Here is a 16032-nt window from a genome sequence, read left to right as displayed (position 1 = left end):
TTCATTAATTTTTCTGTAAAAACAAAATTTTCTAGAAAACATAATATTTTTCAAAAACTTTTTATAAAAAAAGAATTTTCTAAAAAAAATTGTTCTCAAAACTTTTTTATAAAAAAAAATTCTGAAATTTTCTGCAAAAAGCTAAGTTTTCATGAAAAATTTCTAAATAAGGGTGATTTCTTCAGCAATTTTCTATAAAAAGAGAATTTTCTCTAATTTTTTTTTATAAAAAGTAGACTTTTTATCACATTTTTTAAAAAGGAAATAAAATTGTCTACAAAAACAGAATTTTCTAAAAAACCGACTATTTTTCAAAATTTTCCATAACAAACAAATTTTTTGCAAACAATTTTTATAAAAAGAGAATTTTTCCAAAAAATTTTCTTTAAAATGAAGAATTTTCTCAAAAATTTTCTATAAAAAGAAGAATTTTCTCGAAAATGTTCTATAAAAAGAAGAGTTTTGTCGAATATTTTCTATAAAATAAAAATTTTCTCGAAATTTTCTATAAAAAGAAGAATTTTCTTCAAAACTTTCTATAAAAAAAAGAATTTTCAAGCAAATTTTCTATAAAAACAAGAATTTTCTCGAAATTTTTCTAAAAAAAGAAGAATTTTCTCCAAAACTCTCTTCAAAAAAGAGAATTTGTGAAAAATTTTCTATAAAAAGAGAATTCTCTAGATAAGTTTCCATAAAAATCGAATTTTCTCAAAAATTTTCTATAAGAGAGAATTTTTTAATAAATTTTGTATAAAAAGGGAATTTCTAAAAAATTTTCTATAACAAGAAGAATTTAAAAAAAAATAAAACAGAATTTTCTTGGAAATTTTCTCTAAGAAGAGAATATGTTAAAAATTCTCTATAACAAGAAAATTTTTTATAAAAAGAGAATTTCTTCAGAAAATTTTCATTAAAATAATTTTTTATTAAAACCTTTTCAAAAAGAGAATTTTCTCGAAAATTTTTTATATATAAAAAGAGAACTTTTTTCATTTCTATAAAAAAGAATTTCCTCAAAAAAACTTCTATAAATTTTCTATAAAAAAGGAATTTCTTCAGAAATTTTCCACAAAAACTAATTCTTAATTCGAAAATTAATTTTCTCAAAAATTTATAAAAAAAAATCATTTGCTAAAAATTTTTCTATAAAAAGATAATTTTCTCATACATTTTCTATAAAAACAGAATTTTTGTAAAGTTTTTTTATATAAAGAGGATTTCTTCATAAATTTTCCATTAAAAGTAATTTTTATTGAAAACTTTATATAAAAAAATATTTTTCCGAAATTTTTCTATTAAAGGATCATTTTCTAAAAAGAAAAATTTTCATAAAAACTATCTATAAAAAAGAAAAAAATTCTCTAAAATTCTCTATTAAATTAAAAGAAAATCCAAAAGAGTATCTATTTATTTCTAACAGTGTAAATAAAAAAAAATTGTAATACAATCAATCATCTATTGAAAGCTCTATTAAAACAAAATTGTAATTAAACGGAAGTGCTTTAAATAAAAAAACACACAATTAAATATATTAACATTAAATAAACGTATTTTCTTACAGTGTATACTACCTACCAATTAAATGGTTGTAAATAAATATTTAATTTAACACACTACTTTGATTTACACTAGTAAAAAAGAAAATACATATTTATTAAAATAAATTATTCTACAAGCACAAAATGATTTATTATCATTTTTTTATTTTGCAAAATAACTTAATACGTGTTGGTATTGATAAATTATAAACAATTTAATTAAAATGTTTAAACAAATATATTATAATATCAGATTTTGTTGTTGCTGTTCTTAAACGACAAAAATTCAAATGTTTTTTTTTAATTTAAATCGAAAGAAATAATAAATAAATAATATTAATATTGTGTAGCGAGTTATGGGCCGACCCACCTTATGTAGATGATTGGAATTTTAAAAAAGAAAACAAACATATAAAAATTAACCCCATAAAATATACAAATTATATTAAAACGTATTTGCTAAATATTTATGAAAATTATAAACAAATATTTAAACGCAAATAATTAATGTTAAGAGACTGTTACTAAAATGTTTAAGAGAATTTTTGGTATTTCTGTGGAAAAATATTATGGTCTGAAGTCCAAAGGTTAGGTTGGTAAAGACTTAATTTATGTTGTTGTTTTTACCAAATATTCTAAGAAATTTTTTGTTTTTCAGCAGCCATGTAAAATAAAAACTTTTAAGATAAAAAGTAATTTTCAGATTTTTATCCATTTTCTAGATTATGAACTAGTCTATTAACTAATATATATTATAAGCCAACTACTTGGCCTATTAACTGGTGTATTGATTAGTATTTTGACTAGTCTATTGACTAGTTCAATGACCAGTCTACTGACAAGTTCACTAGTCTTGTTACTAGTTGACTAGTCTATTATCTAGTCTTCTGACTAGTTAATAGACTGACTAGTCTATTAACTAGTTTACTTACTAGTCTCGAGAATAGTCTACTGACTGGTCTTTTGATTAGTATATTGATTAACCTTATGACTAGTCTACTAATTAGTATTTTGACTAGTCTATTGACTAGTTCAATGACCGGTCTAATGACAAGTCTATGTACAAGTCCACTAGTCTAGTCTATTGACTAGTCTACTGACTGGTCTATTGACTTGTCTACTGACTGGTCTACGGACTAGTCTACTGTCTAGTCTACTAACTAGTCTATTGTCTAGTCTACTGACTAGTCTACTGTCTAGTCTACTGACTAGTCTACTGTCTAGTCTACTGTCTAATCTATTGTCTAGTCTACTGACTAGTCTATTGACTAATCTTTTGACTAGCCTAATGATCTTTTATAAAATCTGTTACAAAATCTTAACGAAACACTTTTCACTAAACAAGTTGCATACTAATTCTAACAAAATAATTTGCACAAATTTTCCCCCTCAAAAGACACTGCGAGAAACACTTAAAAATCCATTGTTCACACCCTGTAAGTAATTTTCATTAAAATGTTTATACTAAACAAATTTTAACGGATGGGGTTTCTTCTGCGTATAATGAAAAGTCAAGAAAAAAATTCAATGTTTATAAATTTTCACAAAAAAAAAATTTATTTTATTTTTATAAATATACATATTTGAAATTACTACTACTGCTGCTGTTGAATAAATACAATGGAAATCTAAAAACATCTGGGGCAAAAATAAAATTAAAAACAAAACACAAACAAAAATCTAAAGAAAAAAACAACGAAGTATTTTTGTTTAGAAATCTAAGGGTCTTTACTTTTTTTTCGCCTTGTGTTTCATTTCACAATTCCAATTCTAGATGATCTTGTAGCCAACAAAAGATCAGGGGGAATATGAAAGATCTACATAAGCAAGTAATTTGAAGATCATAAGGAAATAAATGATGATTGCAAAGCTGACGACGGACTGAGATGGATTTTCAGCGTCCAAGTAAGAATAAAAATAATTGTACCTGTTGTTTGTTTAAGTATAATTTCTTTTTTTTTTTTTTTTTGCTCTTTATACATTTTATGACTTTATTTTCTAGATAATGATTGAGTAAGTGTGTGTGTGTGTGTGTACATTATAATTCCGGGTTTTAAAATTGTCCAAATGTGTAGTTGATTTCTCATTTTTTTTCATAGCAGTCATAAAATATGTTTTTCCAAACATTTTTGTTGTTTTCTTGTTGTTTTAAATTTAAACTTAAAAATGTTAGGGAGTTTTATTTTTAGCCCTTTAAACGTTTATGTACCATCTTCTTGGTTGGAGGATGTATGGTGGAAGTGATGGTGTTGTCTGTTGCATTTGCAACATATAAACAATGTTTTTCAATGACTGGAAAATGTTTTTTCTGTCATAAATATACAGGGTGTTAGTTGTTAGGAGTGAAAATGTTAGTGGTTAGCCTCCTGTTTTTACACTAACTAACTAATTATCTATCCATCTATCTATCTGTATATCTATCTATCTATCTATCTATCTATCTATCTATCTATCTATCTATCTATCTGTCTGTCTGTCTGTCTGTCTGTCTGTCTGTCTATCTATTTATCTATCTAACTAACTAACTAACTAACTAACTAACCAACTAACTAAGTAACTAACTAACTAATTAACTAAGTAACTAATTAATTATATATCTATATATCTATCTATATATCTATCTATCTATTTATCTATCTATCTATCTATCTATCTATCTATCTATCAGTCTATCTATCTATCTATCTATCTATCTATCTATCTATCTATCTATCTATCTATCTATCTATCTATCTATCTATCTATCTATCTATGTATCTATCTATCTATCTATCTATCTATCTATCTATCTATCTATCTATCTATCTATCTAACTAATACAAATTTGTTCTATATGTATTTGATCTTTTGTTGTAGTAGCGACACTTGTTGTTGTGGTAGTAGCGTCACTTGTAAAGTTGGTATTGCTAAATTGTTTTAATATACTAGATGTGGCCTCCGTTAAACTTAGATCGGGTGCGAAGGACCTATTGTCTTAGACATGAGCCTTATCACGTTAACCGTTGTTAAATGCAATGATCAGTCTGATTCGAAACACTTTAATGAACTTATTACCTTTTAGACACTTTGTGCGATGATATTGATCTAAGAAAGAAAAACTAATTCTCTTTATACAATCTGGAACAGATTTTTGAAGTAATTTTAAGATATTTAGCTTCAAAATAATGTATGAAAAGTAATTAACTTAAAAGATTAAAAAAGAAAGCAAGTCCATGTCTGAAGAATTTTCATTTTAAAGCTGCATTTTTAAACTTTAACGTACTAAAAACCCATTTCGAAAACTTAAAATTTATTAAAATAACAACAAAAACATTATCATGATTATCAGCGAAATATTTAATTTAAATAATCATTATTTACAATATTCCAAAAAATATATTTTCTTTTATTTTACACACTCTCTCTTGCCTTTAGAAATTCTCTCAATTTAAATATATGAATTTTTTTTCATATTCATTTTCAGTTTAACAAACATCAGTCAGAGTCAGTCAATCAATCAACAAATCCATCATGATGATCATCAAGAACGTCATTTCTCTCCACACACACACACGCACACACATTTTTCTTTCTGAGAAACTCAACAGAAATTATGTAAGTTTTTGTTGTTCTACTCAATATTTATTATTAAAAATTAACCCGCTGATCAGTGTAGTAATATGCAAATATATGTATATACGCAGGTTGTCTGTATATAAAGATATACATATATACATATGTATGTAAGACATTTATAGTGGGAGTCTCTCTCTCTCTGTCTCTTGCAAATAAAGTTAAAACAAGAGTACATAATTCTTTAGAAAAAATATCATTTGCAGTAGAGTGACAAAACATCACCCTAAAAGAAATCATTATGAGGGTTTAGCTTGCAATGCAAAAAAAATATAAAAATAACAAATACCATCATCATTATTAGCAACATGAAGCTACAACAAGATCATCAGCAGAGACAGCAACAGCAACAACGTGAACAGTTAAAAAAACTAAATTTATGGATTATTTTTATGTTGCAGAGTAAGTTGTTTAAATTTATTCGCTTTTTTTTTTTGTATTTTCCTTGTTATGTCTGTTTAAATATTTCCCTGACATCCATCCATCTATTTTTTCTATGTACTTTTTTTTAACATTTATATTTAAATACTTATACATACACACATACATATATATACTTGTATATAGTACAATATATGTGCTGCATATGTTCGATATGATTTCGGTATTTATTCTTGCATACAACTATTAGGCTGGTACCAAACAAAAAGAGGATTTGCAAAATAAATGGTTTTAAAATGATAATTGGAATAAAAATCATGATCGATAGCAGCTTTTAATATCCGCAATATTTTAGCTTAATTGTTAAAAATCGGGGTCAATTTGACCTCTGATGTATATATCAATAAAAATATATATATATTTTTCAGATTACAACCGAGTCTAAGATGCCAATTGCGCACATCTCAGAAAAAATATAAACTAACAAGATCTAAACTGATCACTTCAACAAAAAGCTTACAAAAGAGTACATCCCTTCAATCTTCTTCTTAAGAACGTATATAATGGATTTTACAAACCTGATACTTAACTGTACAAATGTGAGTAAATTCTGTTATATTTTAAACTTATTTAATAAGAAAATGATCTATTGATTGATTAAAAATGTTACCTTGTAATCCATATTCCATTAACCATTTAGGTCATGACCTTTGGTCAGTTTGAAGATTTCTTTTGTAAAACTTCGAAGTAGTAATTTAAAACTGTCTCTCTTTGATTTAAAGTCTAAAACTAAAACCAGTTTTGGAACCTGAAAGAACCAGTCAAGTAGCTAGTTTTTAATAGCTAGTGTTTTATTTAGGTCCTTAGTTGCTACTTTTCTCTTCACACTTTTGTATCGTTCTAATGCAACACGCTTTTAACTTGAACATATATTATTTACATACATATATACATATGTATGCAGATACATATGTGCTATTTATTTAATATAGATCTCCTCTCTCTCTTTTTTTGTCATAGTATATATGTATGTACGATCAATGCAGGAAAAAAAATATTAAAATGTTTGAAAATGTTTTTGACATTTTGGGGTCTGTTAATGTTTACCACACATTTAATAAATATATAAGAAGTATAAAAATTAAATACATAATGCATAAAATAACGGTGCGTGACACAAAATATGCCGGTTTAAATGATGAGAAACGAACATTTTTATCTCTTGTACAAGTTCAAGCTCTCTACATTTCGAGAGCTCTTTATGTTATTAACTAAAGAAGGGTTTTTAAATTAAATTTGCTCCATATTATCACTTTTTAAGAAGGGTGTTTTTTAAATTGAGAGATTTCCCTTTAAAATTTAATACACATGTTGGAAAATAGCATGATAAAATGTTATAGTGAAGATATATATTTCATGTTGATATTTGAACTGGAATAATCTAGGAAAAGATCGGCGATGTTTTATAACAGGACACTATTTCAATAAAGTTTTGAATATTGTTGAAATAAAAATTTTTAAAAAATACTTCCAAAACGTAACAAGTTTTAATAAATTTTCAATCATAATATTTCAAAAACATGATCCGCCTAAAATCTTTTAATTTATTATTATTTTTGTTACAATATTTTTATAAAAAACTTTATTAATTAACCAAAAAATTCACGATTTTAATTTCCAAAACAATTTATAACGTGACAATGAGTTAATCGAGCGTGATATTAATTTTTCTAAACACAAAAATTTGTGTGTGTATGTGACATATTTGGGAAAATTAATGGCAAACTATGGCGTTTGATGTTTAAATTTCACAAAAAAAAAAATAAAATGAAACAATTTCGAGTTTATTTATGAGCAAATGATTATTACATCATATTTTTTTACATTTTTGTAATAATAAGTAACTTTTAAAAGTAAGAAATCAATCTAACATTAATATTTTATAAAAATATTTACGAAATTTTGTATATACTCCGAGTTTGAATAACAATTTTAAAGTGACCTAAGCAGAGGTAAAAAAGTTGTTGTAACAGTGTATTTATTTAAACTTCTTCTTAACTAAAATTTAAATTTCTATACACGTCAGAAAAAATTAAGATTTTCCAGGTTTTTTTCAATAGTCAAATATGTGTATAACACTTTAAAAAGAATAAGATGTTTTAGTTTATTCCTTAGAGAATTTCAATATAACAGTTTTTATTTTCTATAAGGAAAGTTAACATTTTCTATAGACAAACTTTATTTAATAAAGTTGTGTAAAAATAACAGTTGTTGTGTTCAATACAATTGTTTCTATAAAAAGTTATTTATAACATTTGGGTATAACAGTTATTTTTTATTGAAAATGTTGTGTATAATAATTTTTATAGAAATAGCTCTTTATAGTTTAGCTCTTTTTACTATAGAAAATGTTTCTTATAACATTTTTTTATGTAGAAAAATTTGTGTATATCAGTTTTGTCTATAAAAAGCTTGTGCATAACAGATTTTTCTATAGAAAAAGTTCCGTTTCTAGAGAAAATCTTTGGGTAATGCAACTTTTTATTATGGAAATTGTTGTGTATAACAGTTTTTTCTTTAGACAATGTTGTTTATGTTTCCTTTTTTCCATAGAATAAATTATGTATAAAATAGTTTTCTATAGAAATAGTTATATATTTCAATTTATTATCATAGAAAGAGTTATGCATAACAGTTTTTTCTATAGACAAAGTTATATGTAATAGTTTATTTTATAGTTACAGAAAAATGTTTTCTATAACAGTATTTTTATAGAAAAATTTGTGTATGAAAGTTTTTTCTATAGAAAAGGTTGTGAATAAGAGTTTTTTTATATAAAAAATTTGTTTATAACAGTTTTTTTTTTGTACAGAAAAAGTTTTGAATGTCAGCTTTTTCCATTAAAAAGCTTATAAATAATAGTTATTTATACAGAAAAAGTTATGTATAGCAGTTTTTCAGCAGAAAAGGTTTTATATAACAGTTTTCTAGCAAAAAAAGTTATGTTTAACAGTTTCTCCAATGAAAATGTTATATATAACAGCTTTATAATAGAAAATTTTGTGTATAACAGATTTATCCATAAAAAAGTTTGTGTATAACAGCTTTTTTATAAAAAAGTTGTATATAAAAAATTTAGAAAAGGTTGTATATAAGAGTTTTTTTTTATAAAAAAATTGTGTATAACAGTTTTTTCTGCAGAAAAAGTTCTGAATGTCAGCGTTTTCCATTGAAAAGCTTATAAATAGTTGTTTCTACAGAAAATGTTATGTATAACAGTTTTTCAGCAGAAAAAGTTATGTATAACAGTTTTCTCTAATATAATGTATATGTATAATAGTTTTTTTTTTATAGAAAATGTAGTGCATAACAGTTTTATCCATAGAAAAGTTTGTGTATAACAGTTTTTTCTACAGAAAAAGTTCTGAATGTCAGCTTTTAAATAATAGTTGTTTCTACAGAAAAAGTTATTTATAACAGTTTTTCAGCAGAAAATGTTGTGTATGATAGATTTTTTCAATAAAAAATTATGTGCATAACAGTTTTATCCATAGAAAAGTTTGTGTATAACAGTTTATTTATAGAAAAAGTTGTGTATAACTATTTTCTTTAGAAAATATTATATGTAATAGTTTTCCTATATTAAAAGTTGTGCCTAACAGTTTTTTCCAAAAAGCATGTGCCTAAATAAGTTTTCTTACATATTCCGCTGCAAATAACTGCTATACACTGTTATACATATATTCAAAAACTTCTTCATCCATCCATTTGTGTCACAACAAACAGTTTTCTAATTGTTCGTATGTAAAATTCCAATTCAATTCTCTCAACTTAATTTTCAACCGACATAAATCAATCAATTAGCAATCGATAGATAAATTTGTTATAAATAAATTTTGTCACTTACTGTATACTCTGTTATTGTGCTTGTTCTCTTTTTAATCTGTTTGCTTTTTAAAAAATTTATTATTGTTGTTGTTGTGTACATATTTTGTTTAAAAATTTTGTTTTTTTTATCTTCCGTTTAATACATGAAAATCAATCTTTTGGATTTACTTTTTATTTGACACAGTCTGTATGAGTATTTGTATATGTGTGTATAAGTATGTTCAAACAATAACAACAACATATGATGGATGCTGTTCTTGTTGTTGTATATTTTGCGACCTGCACTTGTAGATCACTGTTAATTTGTGTTGTATGTTTTTTTTTTGTTTGTTTGTTTGTTTAAATCTACAATCATATTTTTTCATATATTACTTGTTGTTGTTGTTGAATACCGTCGTCGTCATAATCGTCCCCGTCGGTCATTTGTTGTTGGGTTGAATTTGTTTGTTTAGTTGTGCGACTGGATGGATGGATACTATTTTTATTGGATTTAATTTAATTTCGTTTTAAAAAAAGCTTTAGTTTCGGCATTTTACACACTACATACACAGACATAACATGTGCATGGCTAATAACCCAGCAAACATAAATTGTTTAAAATAAAGAAAACGTTTTTTTTTTTTTCAAAATCTTTAAATATTTATTTGTTTTCCTTAAGATAACAAATACAACTTATATTCAAACTTTAATGTTTGTTGGGAAATCTTGAAATGAAAATATAATTTTTTTACTACTAACTAATCGTATTTAATAAAGCTATTTTACTTGTATACATTTTTTACTTTTGTTTTTACTCTCGCATATGAGCAGTTTTTTTGGATTTGTTTTACTTTCGTGTTTATCTCACATAAAAAAATAATCCCCTCATTGAGCATTAACAGTGAGAATAGCAATAACATTATCATTATTATTAGTGATGATAACAACTACAACAACAATATTATTCAAATGAAAGTACAACAATGAGAGCATTATTAACAACCATCATCACCATCATAAGTATTTTTTTTTGTATCCTACTCATGCATATTTTTTTTTTATTAAAACAACAACATCATCATCATTCATAACTACTCTACATAAATTCATATGAACATATGTACGTTTGTTCTTTTACATATATTTAATTGTATGTACTTTATAAGTAAATCAGACATAATATTTACATACAGATTCGTGCAATGTTTTCCAAACAGTACTGGCTTATGGTTTAGAAGCGGATTTTATTTTATTTATAGAAGTATAAGAGTTCAAAGACTTGTCAAATAATGCTCGAAAGGTGTTCATCAACTTTGGGTTTTTCTCTAGAATTAGAAGCATGTTAAAGTGATAGAGTTACTTCAAAGACAATATGTAAAAAGTAAAAATAAGATACAGTTCCTATTACCTAACATTTTTCTTAATTAAGGAAAATATTAGGTGATAGGAACTGTATCCCAATCATTAAAATATTTTTAAATTTATTTTTCACTACACACATACATATGTAGTTGCAACTCAAAATTTCAAAATATTAATTTATTAATTAATAAAAATATCTATTAAAAAACCTAAAAAAAGTTGACACTCAATTAACCGATAAAATCGATTATACAGAATGCTTCCGGTCTCGACCATCAGGGAAAATCCACTGGTCCACTGTAATTAATGTTAGTATAACAGCTTTTGCTGTAGTAAAATTGGTGTTAAACGGTTTTTTCAAAAACTAATTTTTGTATAACAGTTTTTTTCTTAGAAAATTTATATACACATTTGTGGGTAAAGAAAAAAACTGTTGTATCTTATGTATAACCTTTATCTATAGAAAAATTTTGAACTTTTTTGTTGTTAGAGAATTTTTTATATAACAGTTTCTTTTACAAAAACATTTGTGTATTAAGATACTTTTTTATAGAAAAATTGTGCAAAAAAAATTTTACCTATAGCAAAAAACAATTTAACATTTTTTAATATAATCATTTTTGTATAACAGTTTTTTTTTATAGAAAAATTCGATTATAAAAGTTAATTCTTTATAAAAATTTCTGTAAGTATAGAAAAAATTGTGTATAACAGTTTCTTTTACATAAAGATTATTTTCTATAGAAAAATTGTCCATAACAGTTTTCTTGTATTGCCAAAAAAAAAAGTATAACAGTTTTTTCTATGGAAAAATTTGTTTATAACAGCTTTTTCTGTAAAACCAATTGTATTCTATATAAAAAGTTAGTGAATGTTTTCTATAGAACAATTTTGTACATATTAAAGTTTTTTGTGTTTTTCTATAGAAAAAATGTGAGTAAAACTGTTTTTCCATTTCCATCCATCGGAATAAAATTAAGTATAACAGTTTTTCCATTAAAATATAACAGTTAATTACTAAAGAAAAACTTGTATTTATCAGTTGTTTTTTATATAAAAAATCTTATAAATATTCTTATAAAAAAAAACCATTAGTGTAACAGTTTTTTTCCGAAATTTTATTTGGAATAAAAATAAGTATAACAGTTTTTCTATTAAAATATAACAGTTAATTACTAATCAAAAACTTGTATTTATCAGTTGTTTTTTTATAGAAAAAGACATTATAAATATTCTTATAAAAAATATATTAGTATAACAGGTTTTTTCCAAAGAAAAATTATGTAAAATATTTGTATAACAGTTTTTTTTTAAATGTCACATAGAGTATATAATAAAGACCGATGTTTACTTGTATAACAGTTAACAATGTCTATGTAACAAAAGTTTGCATAGAATAACATCAAAACAGGAGTTTTTTCCTCTGAAATTATGTAAACATTTTGTATAACAGTTTTTATAATGTCACTATAACGTAATTAATATTAACTTGAAAAATTGTTTTAGTTATAAAATGATTTAATTTGTATTAATTAATCGCGATCGATATAACAATCTCAATCTCTATTTACTTAGCTATATTAAACGACATTCTACATTTTCCAATTCAGAGTTTATCTAGAATTTTAAAAAATAAAGTTTGTTTAGTCTATTTAAGCGCTAAATTGAGTTCATCTAACTTCAAAGATTAGATAAGAACTTTCATTTTTCCACTATTATGGATAATTTTCTTAAACAATTTTTTAAAATAAATATGTTTGTTACTAAAGCCTAATCGAAGAGAAATAATTAGAACAAATATGATTGATTATAACTTTTTCTAGTTAAATTATTTCGTTAATTTAAGTGAAAAATTTTAAAATTTAAATGTCGCCATAGCGCCCGCATTGTATTTCATTCATTTCAAAGAAAACAGCCAGCAGTTCGAAAAAGAATTAAGGAATCCGAAAAATATAGTGATTTCCATTTACGTCTTACTATCTGTTTGGCTCTGTTTCATCGCGAAACACGCCAGTTTAGTGTCTCCTTTGGACTCTTGAAAAAAAAGCTTTTTGCTGTTTCTTCGTAATCTATGGGGTGGCGATTTACTTTCTTCTAGAAAGAAGTTAATCGTGACTAGGGGTTATGCTAAATCTCGGATCGCGGACACCAGTTTAGGTTGCTACAATTAAATGCTTAAATAACTTTGATTGTGTCAATCACAACGAAAAGTTAACTTTGGCCTCCTTTAGGTTAGTGTTCTAGTCTGGTAGACCGTAGGGTGGTGGGTTCGATTGCTACTTGAGACACTACATAAGGAACGCATAATAGGTTCGAAATAGGAATTTGTGTATTCTTTCAGAATTGATGTATATAACTTACTAACTGCTGCAAATGAATCTATTGTTATACAACATAAATTTGGATGTTGTTTACACACATATTTAAGCGTAAATGAGGTGCTTTTAAACATATAAACCAGACTGTTTTCTTTATACTACACGGGTTTTCTTAAAAAAATATATTTATGTATATTTATATTTACATGTATGTACATATATATATAATGGACCGACATGTTAAAGATCCAGCAGAGTTTTTGTGTAATTGTAACACAGATTGTTTTTTAAATTTATTTTCATGTTTAACTGTTTTTATCCAACAACAAACAATCAATCACTCACACACAGTTTCAACACAAAACACACACAAATATCAAACACATACAGACATTAAACTAACGAATAAATAAAATCCTTTTATTATAAAAAGCAAAATAGATTTCAAAGTTAATCAACTATAAACACAGTTTTTTTTTTAATTTTTTTGTTTTAAATTTTAGTTATTTTCTCATTATTATCTTTTATTTTTCTACATTTTAAAAACCATAAACAATAAAATATCTTTCATTATGATTTTCATTCAATTCAGTTCTGTTTATCTCAATTCATTTGGATTCAATTGGTTGTTTTATGGTCATAAAATTTAATAAAATTTTTCATAGGAAAAAATCTCAAAAATTCTTAAGAATCTTTTACAAAAACTTAATCATCAATTTAGAAAAATTTAAACTCTTTTTGGCAAATACTTATAGTTTTTTTTTAGAATTTTAAATACAAAAAACACTTACGTTATTTAACAAATTTATTTTTGTTTATAAAATTTAATTTTATTTTGTTTTGTTTTTTATTTAAATTTTTAACATATTTTGTTGTTGTTTTTTTTCAAAATTTTATTTTAAATTTTGTAGTAGTATTTTTTCACTTGGCTGTTTTTTTTATTTAGATTTTAAACATTTCTTTGTGTTTTTATTTTTTTATAAAATATTTGAAATATTTTAAAATTTGTTGTTGCTGCCGCTTGTTTTCAATTTAAAATATTTTTTTATTTTCACTTTAAATATTAACTTTTTCTTTTATACATGTATAATAATATCTCTCTCTAAAAACCCACTACTTGACTGTGTTTAATAAGTATTATATTTATTTTAATTTAATCATAATATATATTTTAATTTATATTTATTATACCTATAATTAATTAGTTATTAATATTTCTTTTTTTTATTTAATTTCAATTATAAATCATTTGTTTAAAATTTGTTTTATTTAGAAAAAAATGAAAAATATTAATTAGAAAAAAACGCGTTCGCGCTTCATTTGTGTGTTAATTTATTTCGATATCTATTGTTTCGAGTTTGCAATGATACTGAAATGTTTTAAGGAAAATTTCAGATGTTTTAGATAGAATTTTGCTGTTGCCTTACAACAAGTTCTAGTTCGTTTCAAACCAAACACGTTAAGTAAATGTGTGTTGTGAACAGCAACAAGTCCGTGTTTGATAGCAGTGTTTGAAAATTACTATTTAATGGTTTCCTATTGGAAGCAATAGAAGATATGTAGTAATCGACAGGTAAATTTGTTTTGTTGAGAAATCTAACATCCAAACAATAGAGTTTTTAATGTTTAATGTTTTTTTAATTGAATTTTTTTGAATTTAAAGTAATGACAAACAATTTTTTATAAACAATTTTCTTCATTATATCAAAATTTAATATATACTTAGTTTGAAAAGCCTTAGGGCTAGTTTTTCTGATAAAGATAATCTCCATTCTTTGGTTAAACCTGGTTTAATATATGTTTCATGTTTTTCAGTTAACAGTAAAGTTACTTATTATCTTAGTTTAACTGAGTGTAATTGGCCAATTAAACTGAAGTTATAAGTAAGAAAACACCATTAACAAAAACAATAAAACAATGATTTCGGAAGAACAAAAACTTAATATTTTAAGAAAATTGCAATTTTTTGATTTGTTTTGTTTTATTTATTACTGTTTTAAACGTTAATTCAACATTTTTCTTTAATTTTTCCATTTTACAAAAGTACATTCTAGTCTAGTCTATAGTCTAGTGTATAGTCTACTCTATAGTCTAGTCTATAGTCTAGTCTATAGTCTAGTCTATAGTCTAGTCTATAGTCTAGTCTATAGTCTAGTCTATAGTCTAGTCTATAGTCTAGTCTATAGTCTAGTCTATAGTCTAGTCTATAGTCTAGTCTATAGTATAGTATAGTATATAATCTAGTCTATGGTGTGGTCTTTAGTATAGTCTATAGTCTAGTCTACAGTCTTGTTCATAGCATATTCTATGGTCTAGTCTGTAGTCTAGTCTGCAGTCTTACATTCACATATTTTAATTTTTTAACACATTTTATCCTTTTTGCTTTCAGATTAATTGCTTGGGACTTAGATGTTTTTAAATATTATGAATACAAACTTAAAATGTAATATGACATTTATTTAAATAAAATAGTTAAAAAAAGTGCATTAATTATTTATGGTTTTATTAAAGTTTGTTTAAATTACCAGAAATATGTTTAAATTAGAAAAACGTTAAATAATTACTTATAAATTAGCAAAAGTCTGGCAAGCCTGTTAACACCTAAAATCAGCGCCATCTATTGGTTGCCTATTGGCTATGTTTGCATACGACATGTCAGTCTGGCAATATTGGGTAAAATTTTGCATGGCACTATGTAAAACAGTCTGGCAACTCTATACATTTTTAAAACTTTTGCAGAGTTGCCAGATGATTTTCTTTAGTGGCATGCCGATTGTGCGTCAATATTGCCAGACTGACATGTTGTTTGCAGAAACAGCCAATAGTCAACCAATAGATGGCGCTAATTTTATGTATTGACAGGGTTGCCAGACTTTTCAAAATTAACTTGTATATTGAAACGGTTTCTTTTCATTTTAAATATTATAAAGACTTGAATAATTAATGCAAACAAA

General features: G+C 24.7%; 1 protein-coding gene and 1 long non-coding RNA gene across 6 annotated transcripts in view; one reads left to right on the top strand and one right to left on the bottom strand.

Moving 5' to 3' along the window:
• The window catches only part of LOC111675834 (tumor necrosis factor receptor superfamily member wengen), a 44691-nt gene extending 30761 nt beyond the window's left edge, over positions 1 to 13930 (bottom strand). Inside the window, exon 1 of one of the 2 annotated variants that reach the window (XM_023436673.2) lies at positions 13870 to 13930. The gene's annotated coding sequence lies outside the window, so the exon portion shown is untranslated. Of the gene's footprint in view, positions 1 to 10589; positions 10724 to 13869 lie in introns of those variants that run through there. The other variant, XM_046947327.1, reaches the window with a different exon arrangement.
• LOC111675835 overlaps positions 1 to 16017 on the top strand; it is a 144298-nt gene extending 128281 nt beyond the window's left edge. The window contains exons 5-8 of one of the 4 annotated variants that reach the window (XR_006940383.1): positions 5002 to 5132; positions 5357 to 5552; positions 5960 to 6130; positions 15468 to 16017. This is a non-coding gene — a long non-coding RNA (uncharacterized LOC111675835). Of the gene's footprint in view, positions 1 to 5001; positions 5133 to 5221; positions 5553 to 5959; positions 6131 to 15467 lie in introns of all 4 variants that reach the window. The other 3 variants (XR_006940382.1, XR_006940381.1, XR_006940384.1) reach the window with 3 other exon arrangements.
• The last annotated feature ends 15 nt before the right edge of the window (positions 16018 to 16032 follow it).

This window comes from Lucilia cuprina, chromosome 3, assembly GCF_022045245.1.
Source record: "Lucilia cuprina isolate Lc7/37 chromosome 3, ASM2204524v1, whole genome shotgun sequence".
NCBI classification, from domain to species: domain Eukaryota; kingdom Metazoa; phylum Arthropoda; class Insecta; order Diptera; family Calliphoridae; genus Lucilia; species Lucilia cuprina.
The sequence above is the reverse complement of the archived record's forward strand: the minus strand, read 5'-3'. Positions and strand labels throughout refer to the sequence as shown.